This window comes from Sminthopsis crassicaudata, chromosome 3 (assembly GCF_048593235.1).
Source record: "Sminthopsis crassicaudata isolate SCR6 chromosome 3, ASM4859323v1, whole genome shotgun sequence".
In the NCBI taxonomy this organism is placed as follows: domain Eukaryota; kingdom Metazoa; phylum Chordata; class Mammalia; order Dasyuromorphia; family Dasyuridae; genus Sminthopsis; species Sminthopsis crassicaudata.
This window is the reverse complement of record NC_133619.1, coordinates 128,748,687-128,767,603: the sequence shown is the minus strand read 5'-3', so window position 1 is coordinate 128,767,603 and position 18,917 is coordinate 128,748,687. Positions and strand designations below refer to the sequence as shown.

The 18,917-nt window shown below is 32.6% G+C and overlaps 1 long non-coding RNA gene across 1 annotated transcript in view; it reads left to right on the top strand.

The window, feature by feature from the left end:
* Positions 1–14,686, top strand: part of LOC141564915 (uncharacterized) — a 247,167-nt gene extending 232,481 nt beyond the window's left edge. The window contains exons 4-5 of the long non-coding RNA XR_012488799.1: positions 8,492–8,534; positions 14,620–14,686. This is a non-coding gene — a long non-coding RNA (uncharacterized LOC141564915). The remainder of the gene's footprint in view (positions 1–8,491; positions 8,535–14,619) is intronic.
* The last annotated feature ends 4,231 nt before the right edge of the window (positions 14,687–18,917 follow it).

Here is an 18,917-nt window from a genome sequence, read left to right as displayed (position 1 = left end):
ATAGAGCAAACTTTGAGAAGAGTTTAATTGGGTTTAGATCTTTGCTCAACACACTAGAAAATAGCAAAACTGCAATTTTATCCTTTTTCAATAGCTTCTGCTGTTATTTCAGACCTATATGGTAAAATCACTGAGAACCCCCAAAACACAGTGTTGTCATTGACAGGTTAGGTAACAGATGTGAAAACTAGATGAACTTCCTTGTCTCCTTGAAGGGAAAGACCTTCAGATTTTACAGATAAAGAAAATAAATTTCAAAATGAAGCAATTTTTGCAAGGTCAGAGAGATACTTCAAGGCAGACAGTCTAAACATCCTGAATTACAACCCAAAGATGTTTCCATGACATCACACAATCTCACTAGATCTATCTGTATTTTTATAATTGCCAGTATACCATTTATAATCAGTTTGAGTACTTTAATCAGTCAGAATTCTAACATTTTTGTGGCATATAAAGCTAGTGTTATTTTTATAACTATGTTCTTAAATGTACCTTACAAGTTTTCAGAGGAGAATTTGAAATTATCCCTTTTGTTTTTGTTTTGTTTCTATCTCTAGCAATGATTGCCCTATACAAATGGTATATACTTGGGTCAAGATCTTACCAGTCTTGGAGAGTTATAAGATGTTCAATTAGTGTAATAGGCTAATTTAGCATATTTTCTTTTGATAATATGTATAATGGTTGCAATTTCAAAATTGAGTGCTACTTTTTTCAGTTTTCCAAATAATATCATGTGTCATTTTTTTTTCAATCCTCCGTGTAGCTAAACATCTATGCAAATATGTAATTCACATCAACCTCTTCTATTCATTCTGATAGAAACTTCAGCATTTATAATCCAAGGTCTGAGGGACATGACTTTAATGGTGATTCTTTTGAATACTGGCAAGAAATACATAACGACCTTACTTTGGTATATTTCCAATGATTCAAAGCTTCTCAGCCGTGATGGTGAAAGATTTATTTCAAAGAGAATCATTGAAGTATTTTTGGCATGTCACCAGCTTATTTCAATTTGTGCTATATGCTGAGTTTAAAGCATAGCTCAAATCTGAAAAGATTTCTTTGCACAGGTTTTTTTTTTTTTCACTTTCTCCAGTCACTAAAATGTATTTTCCATCTTTCTAATGATATAAAGATAACTTAGAAATATGAAAACATGTTTTATTAGTTACTTTAATAGACATTAAACAAAAAGATTTAAACATTGATATCACTATTTATTGATCCAACAAACATCCAATGAGTTTTCACCACACAGAGTACCTTTAATTGCTAAATATCATACAAATACAAATAAGACATTGTGTTTGCTCTTGAAATTTCTGTCTAGGAGGAAAAATAAGCCTTTTAAACAAGTAGTTATGCAAATATGCATGTCATGTGTGTTATAAGTGAGTGCAAGGCAATTATTCTGGGGACCCAGAATGAGAAATCTGGTTGTGGGTATCAAGTAGTTGTTTCCATAGTTAAACAACTTTCAGAATCTAATATTCATATACTATTTTTTCAGTTTGTTTTATTTTTTTGAAGATTTAGATCTGTGGGTTTTTTGTTTGTTTTTCTTTCAGTTGGAGTGGGGACAGAGAATGCTTGATGTTCATTTTTCTTCTGGCCATGCATATTGGCTACGTGTCCATATTATTTCCAAGAACAAGGTCCTATGTCCTGCTACAGGTTTTTTTTTTTTTTTTTCTCTAATTGTAGGAAGAAAGCAGTTTAATTGTCACATCTTCCTTCCTTCTGTATTTAAATCTTTTAGACAGTTTTGGTGACTCAAACTGAGAAAAAGAGGAGGCACAGGATAGCCAATGTGGACAGGTATTGATGGAAATATAGATGGTGTTACTTTGTAGGAGGTTCTAGGTTAATATTATTGAGTTAATGTTTTAAAAACGGCTAGAAATAAGAGTAAAGCTACTGGGCAAGTCAAAAGGTACAGCAACATTTAAAAATAAATAAATAAACAAGTTGGATATTCATAAACTAGCCAAATATGCTGATATTTACATAATTGGAAATTTTCCACATGTCAAGAGAACAAAGATGAAAAAATCCAAGGATAATTCTTTTATTGTTATTCTTTCTTACGGATCACAACCTCCAGCCAGTCTCCAAAATGTCAAATTAATACATTGTGATATTGAAATGGGAGGAAAACTGTTCCCTTTACTGTGTTCCCTTTTCCTTTAAAATTATCACTCTGATATTGTGTTCCCTTTTTGGATCTGAGAGATCATGATCTTTCTAACTCCAAGGAGTCTAGAGAGGGCCCATCTTCCCAGGATGAGAGAAACAACACTATTCAAGGGCAAATCAACTTCCATTGATCTTTTTGAAATTCTAAATTATCTTTTAATTGAGAAATCCTGGTCTGATTAGCTCAGGCTGTCCCAGCCCCTCACCAAGATACCTATATAACAAGGTTCCTTCAGTTCAATTCCTTGAGGAGGGCCAAAATCAGGAATCATGCCAAGGAACATCTCTCTTCAAGAAACCTCGACCCTCTGCCTACTGAAAAGACATTCACTTTTTTTTTTTACTCCCTCTTTATCTCTCACCTATTTCCTCCTTATTTACCTCTCTGTTGGCATTTCTCTGCTAGATCTTTACTTCTCTGTTGGACCCTGTCACTAAGGAAGTCAGCCTGCAAAGGCTAACTTCTCAGTTCTAACAATAAACTTCTTTTGCCAGTTTAACTTTTTGGGTTCATAAATTCATTTACAAAAGACCTGCCCTGATCAGAAGGGGATTCCCACAACTCCCTGACCTGTGTCAAACCTCATCATTTTTGGCTCCAGACTGGGAATTGAGGGGAGCCAAATCTCATCAATATGAACCAAGCTTTATTGAAGATCGCTCAATATTTAAAACCCTCTATAATCTCTCAGTGTTCAACCTCATCAACCTTTTCTTCTTACATTGAAGAAAAATTGTTTTACTTTCTGCAATATGTATTCTGTACATCTATAATTTTGTGCCCTTTCTGTTTTTGTGCCTGAAGTGGCCTCCATCCCTATTTTACAAGATGAATGTAAAACTCCCTTAGAATTCCACCATTACACAATGGTATGTATACAATATGCAATTAAATGTTTAGTTGAATTGTATTCATTTTATTTTTCTAAAGATCACCTGATAGAGTTGTTTGTACACAGGGCATGATAAATACATGTTTTTGGCATCATCAAACCAGGATAGAAGTACTAAGACTGGGGAGTAGTTTGATTTTTGGTAATCTATATTAGCAATTTACCTACTTAAATAGATTTAAAAAAATAATTTGCTTTATTTTTCTTTAGTTCATGATACATTTAAGACTCTTTTAATTCTATGTTTTCTTATGCCTTTTACAAGTTGCATCTCATTTTCTGCTACAGCTTTCCCAGTCTTACTCCTACAAGCATTCTATATTTACTTGTACACCTACTTGTTAATCTGCACCAGTTTTCAGCATTTCTATTAGCATTTTAGCTCCTTATGCTGCTTAGTCATGTGGCATTTTCAGATATTTTTTCCCTCATTGTATGTACTTGGAGATCATTTTGCTTGTTCAGGGTAACAAAGGGAAAGAATGCTAGATGTGAAGTCAAGAGATTTGGATCTCATTATTATCTTAGAATCTTCCTAGTCACTTCCACCCTCAAATCTTTGTTTTCCTCATCTGTAAAATAGGATAAAAATACATGCATTACTCAGTTCACAAAGCTGTTATGAGGGTAGTACTTTATAAACCTGTATGAACTACTTTTGTTTGGAAATCCACAACCAATCACATTTCTTTTTCAGTAATTATTTGTATTGTCAAAACTGGTTCCTATCAAGTGGATATCTTCAACATAAAGAAGATCCAACCCACTTCCACTTGATCAATGATGGATATAAACAACTACACCCAGAGAAGGAACACTGGGAATTGAATGTAAACTGTTAGCACTACTGTCTATCTACCCAGGTTACTTATACCTTTGGAATGTCTATCTACCCAGGTTACTTATACCTTTGGAATCTAATACTTAAAAGTGCAACAAGAAAATTGGATTTACACACATATATTGTATCTAGGTTATACTGTAACACATGTAAAATGTATAGGATTTCCTGTCATCCAGGGGAGTGAGTAGAGGGAGGGAGGGGAAAATTTGGAAAAATGAATACAAGGGATAATGTTATTAAAAAATTACTCATACATACATACTGTCAAAAATTATAATTATAAAATTAAAAAAATAATAATAATAATAAAATGAAAAAAAGAACTGGTTCCTATCATCAATCAATTATTCCTAAGTAATTTTCCTGGGCAGCCGCAACTAATTTGAATTTTCAGAATTATATCTGGCCTATTTTCCTCATATTTACCAGGAATATCCATTTACTTTATTACCCCTTCCCACATACACATCTTTTTATACTATTCTCAGAAGAAAAATTATAGGAATAAAGGTATTCAGTATTTACTTACTCAGAACGTGAAATCATAATTTTCTACATCAATAATCTTTTTTTTTTAATACAAATTCCCTATAACTAGGTGCCCCCAATCTGAATTTCTCCTGGCTTTTTGTAATTAAGAGTATATGAAAGAGAGGATTGTGCCAGTGTTAAAGTTGAAGGTATGGTCTAGAAAGAAAAGATGTGCATTCATTGGCCAAGTTATTTATTATCATCACCATTATCACTCTCACAATCACTATCATCATCATTATCATTTGCTAGTGGAATACAGCTGGTAATTGGAATAAAAATTCCTAGGGCTGGCAGACCCAGAGTTCAAGATAAAAAACAGAATTCAGAAACTAAAGTAATAATTAAAATCAAAGAGAAAGAGTTTAATATTAATCCATTAATCATGTACCTAATGTGTTCAAAGCTATATGCTTAGAGTTAGAGCAGAAACTGCATTTAGCTAAGACAAACATTGCTTTAGTAATAGTTACTGGAGATTAATTTCTAAACAATGCAAAAAAAGAAAGAAAAATAGAATTTCATGTATAAACCTTGCTTCAGTTGCTCTTTTCCTTTGAGGATGTCATTGATGTGTTAGAGCAGCCAGTATAGTTTATCTAGGATGCAAGTTTAGACTGCTTCAAGAGTTGAACCCTTCCTATGAGATCAGGAGACTTACAGAATAAAGATTTGGAGACTTAAGTCAAGATTCCAGTGGGAGAGCAAGGTTCTTAGGTGTGTTTTACCTTTTGGTAAAATCTCTTGGGAACCCTTAGATTTCATAAGAGGCAGTACTAAATAGGGCCAAATAGTTATATCCTAAGAATTTACCTGAGTGAGAACCTCTCTTGCTCAATTCTCTTCCATGCTGAAGTTATAACTATGTTATTTACTCAAATTGTTCTCATCCTGAAATCTTGTATTTCTGACTTTGGATTCAGAGAATGTCTCAAATTTCTTGTGTTACTAACTTTTCTTCTAGTTCACTACCTCTTCCTCCAAAATTTCCATATCTGTGTTTCTGAAATTTGGAATGGACCTTGGATTTGATTATTCCCTTTGCTTCAATATTTTAATTCAGGTTAGTTAGCAGTTAGCTGATTGTGCAATTCTTAATTCTAATTAAATAGGCTGCAAAATATACCAATATAAGAATCCTTAACACCAATTTTTTAAACATTTCTAGCCATCTGATATAAAGCTTTCTTTGCATTAAATTCAAATATGATACATTAAGATATTTGAAAACACATCTATATGATATAATGACATGAAATATATTGAATCATTTAAAATTGTTAGTTTGGAGATAAATATAAAAATGCTATTTAGGAAAATAATTTTAATAGTTAAAAATAAAACTTAATGAATACAATTTCATATCGATACAGAAGAGTTGAGGGGCAAGAAACTGAAACTTTTCATTATTTTAAAATGATCATAGATTAAATAATAGTTACTACTATTTCTCACTTCTGATTGACAGAATTATATTAGAACCTGAGATAAAAATTTACTGTTAAAATCATGTAACTTTTAAATATTAGGAAACAGTTTTGATAACAAAAGTGAAGGAATTCAAATAAGGACTCAACACTTTTCTACTGAGTGGGATATGTATTATCACATTTATAATGATATATCAAAACATAATGAAAGTTTTCTACTTCTTTCTCTTGAAATACCTCAAAGAAAAGTAACTACATGGAAAATGAGAGGATGAGATGAGTTCAAAAATCTTTTATATTTATGTTAGAAATATTCAGAGTTTGTTTTCCACAAGATGTTGAAAGTTTCAAGGTAATATAGGAGTGCTGACCACTCAGTTTTCAGAAGGAACTAGTCTAACTGCAAAGTTCTGATAAAAGGGAATAAGCTAGAAACTGGTTTAAACACACCAGAGTCAAAGACCAGGAGAAGGCTTTTCTTCTTTATACTTGCTTAATAGGCTAATTGCATATTACCTGACATACCCTGAGGGCAGAGAAGGTTGTCATTTTTGAACATGGGATGTATGACCAGGGAGAAAAAATATGTCTAGGAGCAACATGTAAGGAGTGGATATAAACCAAAAGGGCTTTGGCCAAACAGAATTCTTACCGGAGGAATAGGACTAAATTTAGAGTATAAAAACTTATTCTCCTTTCTACATCAATGTGTGAACTCATGGAGTTTTTATACCTCTTTTCTGCAGGAACAATTAAAAGTTTCAAGTGCATCACTCATCCTGAGGTTGCTCATTTACTGTACCCTTTTTGGGATTCAGAATTTATTTATAATATTTAGAAGATGAGAATGGAAGATACATCTAAATAATAATTCACATAAGAGACCCATAGGAATTTTAACATTCTGTAAACTTAGTAGTAACAGTTGATGTGATTTAGCAGACCAAAAAAATTAATGCCATCTTACACTGAAATAAGGGAGGCATAGTGTACAGAACTAGGGAAATGATAGTTGCTTATTACTCTAAATTGATTAGGACACACCTAGAGTTTTGTATTAATTACTGGTGCCACATTTTAGAAAATCACAGATGATTTTGGACATAAGAAAGCTATTAGGGTGGCAGAGAACATCAATATTAAAAGTCATGTGAGTATGAACTAAAGGAACTAGAAAGGGTTAACCTAGAATAGTGAAGACAGTGTAGACGTGACTATTGTCTGCATTTTGGTGGTACTTAAATGGCAGAAATTATATTTGGCCCCAAAAAGAAGAACAAGAACAAAGGGTAAAAGTTGGAAATAGGCCAATTTTAAGTTTGATGTATGAGAAAACTTTCCAACAATCAGAATTGCCTAAAATGGAATAGATTGTCTCCATGGATAATATATTCTCTATAATGGAGTGAGTGGTGGTTAATCAAATGATAACTCTGGAATATATTGTAGAAGGGAGTCAGGGTCAGTTTGGAAGAAATGGCCTCAGAAGTTACTTCTGAGATTTTGTGACACTGTGATAAGGTAGCAGCAGGAGAAAAGATAAGATGAAGCAAAACAATCAGGCAAAGATATTGAGAGATTTGTATTGTTGAAGTTAATGCAAACTATAGTGTCTAGGAATGAAATAACCTCAGGAAAATCTGCTTATAAAATTTAGAGAAATAGCTAGGTGAATTTGTTGTCTTCCCATTCTAATCTGATCTAATAAAAAATTGTTATTATTGGCCTAAATGTAAAGGATGTAAATGCTTCCTGCTTAGGAAACTTCTACTAACCATCCTTGAAGTAATTACTAGAAAAATAATTCTTGATAATTTTGATCTCAGAGGACAGAAGATTGATATATCTTGGAGCAGACTGAGCATAGCTTAGTTCTTGAAAGAACCCAAAACATCCAGAGATGTTGCATCTTCAATACATACCAACTTCACATCTGCAACTCCTAGTAGCAGGGATTGACTCTACCACAAAATAAGTACTTAAAACCTGTAATTAATCTTGCCTAATTAGGTACTCTAATCTTATTATTATACATAAGACACTTCATGGCTTTCTAATAGTTGAGTTCACATCCAACTCTTACTGACTTCTTCACATTAATTTTCTTCATTTTCATAGACATTGATGGGAATTCACTACTAAGCAATGTTTGAACCTATGATTAATTCATGGAAGACTACACATAGATGACTGTACACCTACTGAACAGCTAAAGTATATCTACTTTTGCTTTTGTTTCACCATGTTCTCTTAATAATCAGCTTATCCACTCACTCTGAAGAGACAGTCATTTCTAAATTCTACTTTTATTCTTCCTCCACTCTCTAATATTCTGCTCCTAAGAAGTTGCTCTAGGGTTCCATATCTAGATATCTACATTCTATTTCAATATCCTCCCTCTAGTGTTCAATCTCTACTCTCAGGTCACATAGTGGATAGAATAACCACATAGTAAATTATCCTCTTTTTTTTTTTTTTTTTTTTTTCTTCTCAAAACATACTGTTTCTATTGTTGCTATGCATTTGTCTGCCTTAACTTGGCTTTCTCAGCTATAATCATCTCATTCCATTTATTCTTTTCTTCTTAGGTTTCAGAGTTCATGAACAAGAATGACTTTCTACACATTTGTGGTATGTTCCAAAATGTTCAAACTGTCAATAGCACATATGGTGAGAGAAGTCTCCTTGCTCACTTTTCCAATTTCCAGTTCATCCTACATATCTTTATTCATATTTTCTCCTTGTTTTTCTCTCTTTTTTTCTATTTGAATCATTTACTTTTTTCTCTGCTTGATTCTCAAGATTTCTGTTTTACCAACTGCTTTCAATGCTTCTTTTCCTTGGCCTAAAGGCCAATTATGAAACTATTCCTTTTCAGCCCTGAGTGTTCTCATTTCCCTTTTCTTTTCCAATTAAATCTGCCACGGCGGAGACATTCCTTCACCCAGTTCTTCTCTTTGGCTGCCTGGTTCATACCACTAGTTATTTAGTACAACACTAACCAATTCAACTTGATTCAGCCTAATTTCAAAACATTCATTGAGTGCTTACTATGTGCCTAACATGTATTAGGTGCTGTGTTAATTTTCCAACTATTTCTGCAATCATCATTATTTAGTCTCTTGGCTTCCACATAGTCACTCAAAGAAAATTATTTAATTCCCTGTTCTCTGCACATTCTTATTATACTCTAGGATTCATTGACAAACACCCAGGGGCTGCCTTCCTAGCACACCTACTCCACCAATTAATTACCAGTGTAAAGAGAACAATTATGGACAGCTGCATCTTTCCCATGTTCTGCCTTCCCATGGGGAATCTCAATTAAAACATTTCAGCTCAGTGCTCTTTTTATTTTTTTTTCTCAGTGCTTTTTCCATTATATAATACTGCTGTCAGTATCAGAGTTGAGAAAGTCAAGCTGGGTTCTGGGCAATGCAGTTGTGGAATTGATTTGAACTAGGAAAAAGACAAACAAATATACCAAATAATAAGGATCATATTCTATGATTAAACAAAAGTTGGTGTACAGATCCCTTACCCTACCCACTCCTTTTTTATTTTTTATTTGATGTGAGGTGCCAATAACAAACCACAATAAGCTTCAAATATGGTAGTATAAAATTTAGTGTTTGGGGGAGTGTTATAGGTTTGTGGTCTAGATATGTGTTTTGATATATTGATTAATGATTGACTACTTCTATCCATGTATATTGCAAATAGCTCATGCCTTTTCATCCCATGTGATTACCCATATCCTTCCATAAATCCTCCATAAGCTAGCAACTGAAAGCAATAGATTTCCTCAGTATCTTTCAATATTTTTGTGTATTTTAAAAATGCATTTTTGTTTGTGTTTGGTTTCCAGCCCTGTGAGATTTAAAGGCACAAATTTAACTCTGTCAATCATGTACCAGTTAATTTCAGTATTATATCTAAAACTTGGAGGACTTGAAAAGTGGGAAGTTTGTTTAAGACAGAAAAAAAAGTAAAAAAGAAAATCCAGTCAGACAAGAATCATCTATCATCAATTAAGAATTTCTATGTTCTTTTCCTGGGCAGTAGGTTAAAATATAAGAAGACAGGTACCTAGGTAGGGATGCCTGGTTCATGGTCAGCAAGAGAAATAACATTTTACCCATGATTTTCAGAGAGGGGAAAGGAGGGGGTTGTGGTATGTAAGGGTGAGAATAATTGAATATACTGACAGACATAAGTGATTTGCTAGTTGATGATTTTTTTTCCCTTAAAATTTGTCAGAAAAACATGCTGTATTGGGGAGGAGAGAAGAATTTATTTGGAAATAAAGGCAATGTAGCAATAGAAGTTATTAAAATTATTTTTAAATTATAAAATAAAGATTTTAAATCAATGAAGCAACCAAAATTGGTGTCAACAAACTATTTTTCCCATTTCTTCTGTATGAGCAAGAAAGTCTGAAACTGAAAATGGAGGGGGGGAGGAAGAGGAAGAAAAATCATCTACATGTATTAACTACACATATCACATATATAATAGAATATAGATATAACACAAGACAGATAATATATGTCTAGAAAGAATTCCTAATTCATAAAAGACAATATTATTGGAACCAAAATGATAATTTACAAGGGAGGACCCACCTGAACTGGCCGAAATATTTTTCTATAAACAATTTAAAATTGTTTTAAAATCAAATCAAATTTTGTAGTAGAAAAGCTATCACAAGGTCATATGGAAACATTTTTTTTTTCCTAGTCTAAGATAATTTTGGAGGTTTGCATGAGAGTTCCTTAGCACTGGGTTGGGAGCAGACCCCAGATAAAACAGGAATATCAGCAATGACACTTAGAGGTAGTTTGGAAAGTAGCAGCAGGAGCTTCAGGAGCATTCCACCAATAGAAAGTAAGAGGACCAAACATTTGATTAGAAAGAAACTACAAGGGACTCTTTGCTGACACTGGAGAGGAGTACGTAGGATTGGTCTTAAGAGCAGGGTACCTGTTCACAATTTCAGGACTAGTACTTGTGGTTTTACAAGAACAAGAGCCATTGCTGGGTAAAGACCAAAGAGAGCAGATTATGAGAATAGTGACTACATTCACCCTGTATCACACTACCATTGAAGTACTGAAAATATGTAGAGCCCCAGAAATAGTTCTGAAAAGAGCAGAATGAACTTCATCTTTATCATAAAACTCAAAATTAAAGACATAGGCTGGGAAAATGAACAAATAATGGCAACAAAAAGAACTTGACCATGGAAAACTACTTGATGTCAGGGAACACTATGAAATAAACTCAAAAGAGTATGAAAATAGCTACAAGCAAAGCCTAAAAGAAAAATGCTTATTGGACTCATAGCCAGGAAGTATGTATGGAAGAGTTAAAGAAATGAGTGGTAGAGGGGAAAAATGGAAAAAGAAATGACAGTAATGAAAGAAACCTAGGGGGAGAGAATATCCTTGGTAAAAGAGGCACAAAAATACTGAAGAGAATATCACCCTTGAAAACAGAATTGGCCTAATGATAAAACAGGCACAAAAAAATCACTAAAATAAAGAATTCCTTAAAAAGAATAATTGACCAAATGGTAAAGGAGGTGCAAAATCTAAATGAAGAAAACAATTTATTAAATATTAAAATTGGAGGGGCTTCTAGATGGCACAGTAGATAGAGTACCAGCCCTGAAGTCAGAAGGACCTAAGTTCAAATCTAGTCTCAGACACGTAATACTTCCTAGGTATATGACTCTGGGGAAGTCACTTAACCCCAATTGCCTCAGGCCAAAAAAAATAAAATTGGGCAAAAGCAAGCTAATGACTCTATGAGACTTTAAGAAACAAAATCAAGAGAAAAAAATAGAAGAAAATATCAAATACCTCATTGGGAAATAACTGATGGGGAAAATAGATGGAAGGGAGATAATTTAAAAACTTTTGAACTACCTGAAAGACATTATTTTTTTAAAGGAACTTAGAGTTTTTTTTTTTCAAGAAATTGTAATGGAAAACTAACCCAAAAACTTAGACTCAGAAAGTAATATAGAAATGGATAGGATCCACTGATCATCTCCTGAAAGATATCCCAAAATGAAAATTCCCAGGAATATAATAGTGAAATTCCAGAGCTCCTAATTCAAGGAAAAAATATTGTAAGCAGCTAGAAAGAAAAAAAATATATTATTATGTAACTGCAGCCAGGAGCATACAAGGTTTAGTAACTTCCAGGTAAAAAAGCAAAGAGATTATTTGATTACTATGAGAAGCTTCTTACTCCTGGGAAATTAAAAAGTAGACTGAATATGATCCTTAAGAATTATACCCCAAAGACATGTGCACTAAAATGTTGTTTAGGACCACGTAGTGTGTACCTAAGTCATCTGGCACAGTGATTTAAGCTTCCCCTTCAAACTACTAGAAGATATACTCAGAATTCATTTTAGCTTCAAAGCAGTCAGGAAGAATTGAATATCATGGGTTTTATTTCCCCCTCTTTATAAAGGGACAAATTCATAAGTATCAAATATTCCTTCTTCTTGCTGAGCCTTTTTTTCCCCTCTAATGGACACTAAATGTAAGGTGATGATAATAACCTGCTCTAGCTTATTGTTATATTTTAAAATTTAGACCTCCTAGAAACTGCAAAACTTTGTCATTACTTACCACATAAATTTGCTAGTTAATACCCACATAGCGTCTTCCTAGAATTGTATCATATTTCCTTTAGTGCATTTATTTACTTTATTTTTTGATCTGTTTTGTTTCTGCTACATTTGCATTTTTTTTTTCTTTTCTTCCTTTATTGCTCTTACTAGGCTTCTGGAATTTTATAGGTCTGGGTTAACTAATAAAATCTTTGATATCATTTAAGTGCTTTAAGTTCCACAGAAAAACAGAGGCTCTTACTGCCAAGGGATAGAATGTGGTAGGAGCAATATCCTACCCCTTGTCTCCATAGAATTTATGCTACTTTTTTCTTTAAATAATATTGCAGCTATCCTTAGACTCTCAAAATATTTCTAGATACTCTGTTTCCCAGAGCTAAGTACTAATATGCAGGCTTTGACCCTTTTGAATTGTGTTCTCTTTGGCAAAGTATATTGCTTTGAACAACACAAGATGTTTGATGGATTTTTGGTATTTATATTAATCAATAACTGTTTAGAGTTGTTGGAACTCCTCCTATTTTTCAGGGACCGGAGATTCATTGTGCTATGCCCATCCTTCATATTTCTTGACATGCTTATAATTCCTGTTTTTTGTAACTTCCAAGTGAATTGAACCAAGTACTGCATTTCTATTTCTTCCATGCTAATTCTGATTCTAATTAATGATGGACCTAAAGCAGATTCTCTGGAACCTCAACTAAATTCAACAGAAACTGACAAAATAAAACAAAACAAAAAACAGAATAGTCCCTTCCCTAAAAGAATTTATATTTTAATGGGAAATAACATATATAGGTACATTTTTTTTAAATTACTTTTGTAAGAGTAATGCACTGGCAGCCACAGGTATCAAAAGCTTTCTATGGTCAACAGGAAATCAGAGTTTCATAAATATGTGAAAATACAAGAGTTTAATACAAGAGAAATGAAAATACATGTGGAAACCAATGCAAGTGCAAGGAGTTCACAATCCAAACAGAAACTTGTATATTTATGAAATTGCAACAAAAAGAGGAGGAAGAATTGTTATAAATTCTTAAGAAGTGGCAAAAGAGCAGGGAAAAAGCAGTATAGGTAAGGAAAGAGCTCCTAAAAGAGAGAAGAAATCTTAAATAAGTAAGATGTCAAAATAAGTGTTTTTTTTTCCCTTGAAAATTGAATTATGAAAGTATTATAGTTTCCTTATCTACAAAGTTCCCAGTTACACAAAGTTTCCCAGTCTGATGCTGACTTATTGTGCCTGTTTTGATTTCCAAGGACATATATAGTAAGTACAGGTTGGAATGTAAATAACAAATTATATCATCTCAAGTCAGGACTTTATTCCTTGACATGTTCAGGGCCTTCTGCATTTCAGTGTTTCTGAAAAATATGACAACTCAAGAAGATAATCCAGTTGCAGATTAAATTGATTTTTGAAGGAGGCTAAGAATTCTAAATCACAAATAAATATAAGATATACAATTTTGACATGAGGATAGAAAGTTTGTACAAATACATGTTGAAGAGAGATGAGCTGTCATATACGACTGAGAGTAAGTAAACGGACCTTGATTGAGCCTTATTCATTCTGCCCTGGACCTTGACATATTAATTAGGTTGCATATTTGTTCATGTGTAACCTTCAGGTAAGGATACCAAGAATGGGAATAAGCTAAAATTCTCTTCCCCTTTTTATAGGAAATCATTAAAGCAAGTAAAAAGAGTTACTGGATAACTAAACAGTTATCTAGTGGATGGAGCCCTGGATCTAGAGACAGGAAAATCTGAATTAAAATTCTGACTCAGACCTTTTTTAACACTGTGACCTCTTTCTGGTTCAGTTTCCTCATCTATTAAACAAAGACTTTAATAGAATCTAACTCCCAGAATTGTTTTGAAGGTGAAATGAGATGATAATGTTTTGTGTAATGTTAATGACAAAATGTTTTGTAAAACTCAAAGTGCTATATAACTGTTGTCATTGTTGTTATTATTAATTATCTTTTAATATAGTAGAGGTTGCCACAAATTTCTGACTAATTGTCATTTTCTATAATCCTTATAACCATGTCTCTTTTCTAGGCTTGTGGTGTTCTATAGTATTTTCCTATAACAAATTCTCTTCTGCTTTTCCCCACATTGATCTTCAGGTAAGTGTTTAAATTATCCTTCTTCACCATAGATTTTCAATTTCATCACAGACATGCTTCCCTAATATACAATGTTATTCTGTTCCTTTTCTGTTTCTTTTGAAAAGGTATAGCAGCCTAAAGCCATATTGCAATCAACGTTTGATCTCATCAAAATTCTTTCATATCTATGTGGCAAAATTTGCCTCTATGCATTTGAACTCCTTACTAATTCTTATTGTCTAAATTAGACATTGATATATAGATGTCTGAAACAATGCTTAGCTATTGACTTCTTTATGGAATTTTATCTCCTCTGAACTTCTGAATGTCTCTTTATCGTAGCCACTCTTTTTGGTATTGAGTCAACTCTGGTGAATATAGATATAAGCAATTTCCTCATTTCCCATCCTATCTTTTTAAGATTACATCTAATCATACATTCTAAATGGACTTCAGAGCTTTTTTCAAATAAAGAATAACTGTAAAAAGTCATCTCCATTATATACCAGACAGTGATCATCTTACCTTTGCATGGAGACTTTAAGGGAGGAAGAATTCACTTCATATTAATGCCACCCTTTTTCTTTTTGAATATCTTTAATTCTTAAAAAAACAAACAAAAAAAAAAAAAAACCTTTCTTTTAGATCAAATCATATTTTTCTTCTCTGTAATTTTCCTTATATTGTCTTTAGTTCCTGGTTCACAATTATCCTCTTACTAATTACTGTCATTTAAAGTTTTGTTTCTTTAAAGTCTAGAGCAGGCATTTTCTTTCTGTCTCTGTTTCTCTTCGTCTCTGTCCCTCTCTCTTTTTCGTTCTGTCCCATATCCACCTCTTCATCTATCTATATATCTGTCTTTCTATCTATTCAGTAGTTTTTTATATCCTATATCTAAAAATGAACTAATATTTAGAGTATACAAAGATTATTAGCACATAGTCAACATTTTTGAATGGTCTAAAAACTGCATTTTTCTTAGCATGTTATGCCATTCTGACATTATTGCTGAAGAAGTAGACGTGGGACTCCCAACTAAGATTGCTAATTTGATATTGCTAATTTGATAGAGACAGGAAGCCCATCTCATATATGTCTACTCCAGCAAAAACTAATAATTTGCACAAGGCCAAATAATGGTCACTATTCGAATATGGAATATGAAAAGTTTTTCTTTTTTTTTTTGGAGGGGGTTGGGGGAGTGGTTTTGGTTTTTGCACTTAGGACTGCAACAAATAGAAAAATCAGCTAGAATTCCATTGGCAATAGCAAAGGATGCTGCCTACAAAACTATTGCAGCATAGGAAAAAATAAACAAACAAAAACAAAACAAAACAGCTAAAATCCCCTAATATAAATATAGACAATCTAGTGGTAAAAAAAGGTCTCATAGCATATAACACTGATGTTTTGTAGGAACAACAAGTGGCTTCAAACTATCTAGACATGGCTATGCTCAATTCGGGACCCTCCAGTCCAAATTTATGAGGCTCTTATGCTATCCAGTAGAACCCTGATTATTCAATAATTACAAGATGTGGTGGGAGGCTAACCCTAGAATATGGAAATCAGCCTCCAAGTGACCCCAGATGAGAGCATATAGAACCAATAAATTTACCCAAGAGATGATGGATCTATGGAGCAGAAAGAGGTATATATTTTTGATGGCCATTATTTGATTTTTTTTTTGTTTTAGTGTGTGGAACTCCCAGCGTGAGTTTGCCTTCAATGTGATGTAAATTCAAAATTTATCTATAATTTTATACTCTTAAAAAGTTACGTGGGCAACTGAAATATTATGTAAATTTCATATTGTCACAGAGTTAGTTGCTCTGTGTCAGTGACAGAATGTGAACTCATATCTTCAAGATTTCAAGGATGACTTTTGTTCATTTCATCATTGTACTAGCTTTTATGTAAAGTCTCAACACACTATGCACATAGGGAAAATGTGCTACTGCTCTTTTAAAACAATATCCCTCTGATAGAAATTTTGCGTTTTAAATCTTATACCCTAATTTTCATACAAAGAAGCGTCTAGAAATCAATATAAGTTAAAATAAGAATTAAAGTTTTTGGATTCATCAATTATGAAGTTTTTTCTAAACTTAATGATCTTCATACATATGTTTACTATAATTAAGTCAGTCTTTAATTAGATTTTAAATACTCCTATCTACTCAGTGAAGTCAACATTAAGTGAGAAATAAATTTGATTTCCCCTTTAAAATAATAAAATTACATAGAATATCGTCATTTTTAGCTTCATCTAAAATAATTAGTTGGATACTTATGTAGGCCTCTGGCAACATTTATTTTTCTCATAAATTGAAAAAAAAAGAGAAATAACGAACTCTTTCACTCATTTCTTTATCAGTTATTATCACCCCATGTTTTCAAAGAAATAAAATCAAATTTAGCCTTAGTCATTGTGACTGGGATTTAAGTTTATTTCAAAAATTGTTTGTTTGTTTTCTTTTTATGGCTCTAGGCACTAGTTCTTAAGAATTTCAAATTACATCAACTTTGAATAAAATTACAATACCATTTAAAGATAGCAACATCTACTTTCTGACCTAAAGTGTTAGGAAATGAAAATAATTCCATTGTCACTTGTATTCTACATATTTTTCTGAGTACAATTAAACTTTACATGCATTCCTATTCTTCCAATAGTCTTATGGGTATTTGTGGGAGAGTGTGGCTCAAGCTGTTGAGTAGAATTTTTTTCTTTATTCTTAATATATTATCTGAGAAATTACTTTGTTAAAAGCTAATTAAGTCTATTGATGATTGACAGCATACACAGTAGCAATCCTTTTTTAAGAATAGTAAGAGATCATTGACCCAAGAAACTGTAATAGTAGTAATCAATCACTAACTAATCTTAAAAAAAAAAAAAAAAAAAAATTTGAGATAGTGATCTTAATAGATGCAGTAAGACTAATTTTTAAAAATATAATCAATTTAATTTTTGTGTTAATCAGTATTAATCATGCTAAAATACTGTAATTCTTTTGTCAATGAGAATATTCATGATGTATAGGCATGTGATTTTTGTATTGTATGTACAATTTGACTCCTCATTTATTTTTGCTAAATCTGCATTTAAAATATTTTTGTTATCTTTCATTATCTCCCTTACTCTTTTTGTATCAATATATATTTTATTTAATTTGGAAATTCTTTTCAGGTTCTTGGGTATTTTTTCTCTGGAACCAACATTGGCATAATAGTTTCAATTATTTAATATTCCTCATTTAACGATTTATCAATCAAGTCTCAGCAAAGAAGTAAAATACTACCCTTCATATAGTGTTTCAATTTCACCATTTAGATTCAGTATTTCCTCATATTTTATTCAAAAAATTACTTTTCCCTTAATCTCCTTTGGGAAACAGACAAACCTAAAAAAAACTTAGATGGTTTTCTCCTTTGAAAAGAGAAGGAAGAACAATTACATTGCCAAGAGACATACTTTTAAATCAAAATTTGTTTGAACAAAGTTCAGTGTTTTATTGGATTTGTAGAGTCCTCAAATGTTACAGTTAACCTTTGAATTTGACAGATTATGCCACAAAGCAAATAAGATCTTGTTACAAGCACTAAAAGTAGGATAAGTCATATATCATTGGAGAAAAGATTTTTAGTGCTGACATAGTTTTAATACTATTTTAACAATATTAATTTTATAAGCATAATCAGTGAAGATTGATCATTAATGGAATTTTTTAAAAGTAATTAGTGAATTTTGTTTTTATATCATAACCATTTCCCAATATCTTAATATTCTCTCTCTTAATGTAGCAAAAGATAGTTATAGAACTGTCTGATAAATCTTTAGTGAACAAGAACATATGTATATATATATATATAATGTGTATTGTGTGTGTGTGTGTGTGTGTGTGTGTGTGTGTGTGTGTGTGTGTGTATAAAACTATAAAACTATTCTGCTGTTGACCTCTATGGTGGTCACATTGAAAAGGAAACCCCAAACTCTGAAAAATCCTTAAAGGAGAAAACCTCCATCCACTATGCTTCAGGGAGGGGACTACACCCCAAGCACAAACAGTTTCATCTTTGTTATCTGGGTGGGGACAGCTCAGTTCTGAAACTCATTGAATTCAATTCCAATTCTAACCCTGGCTGAAACCCAGACAGGAGCCAACCTGGAACTCCATCCACAAGCCCTCTTCAGCTTGTAGCCAAAGCCCCCTATTATAAAAGAGCCAAGCTGGAGTCCTCTCT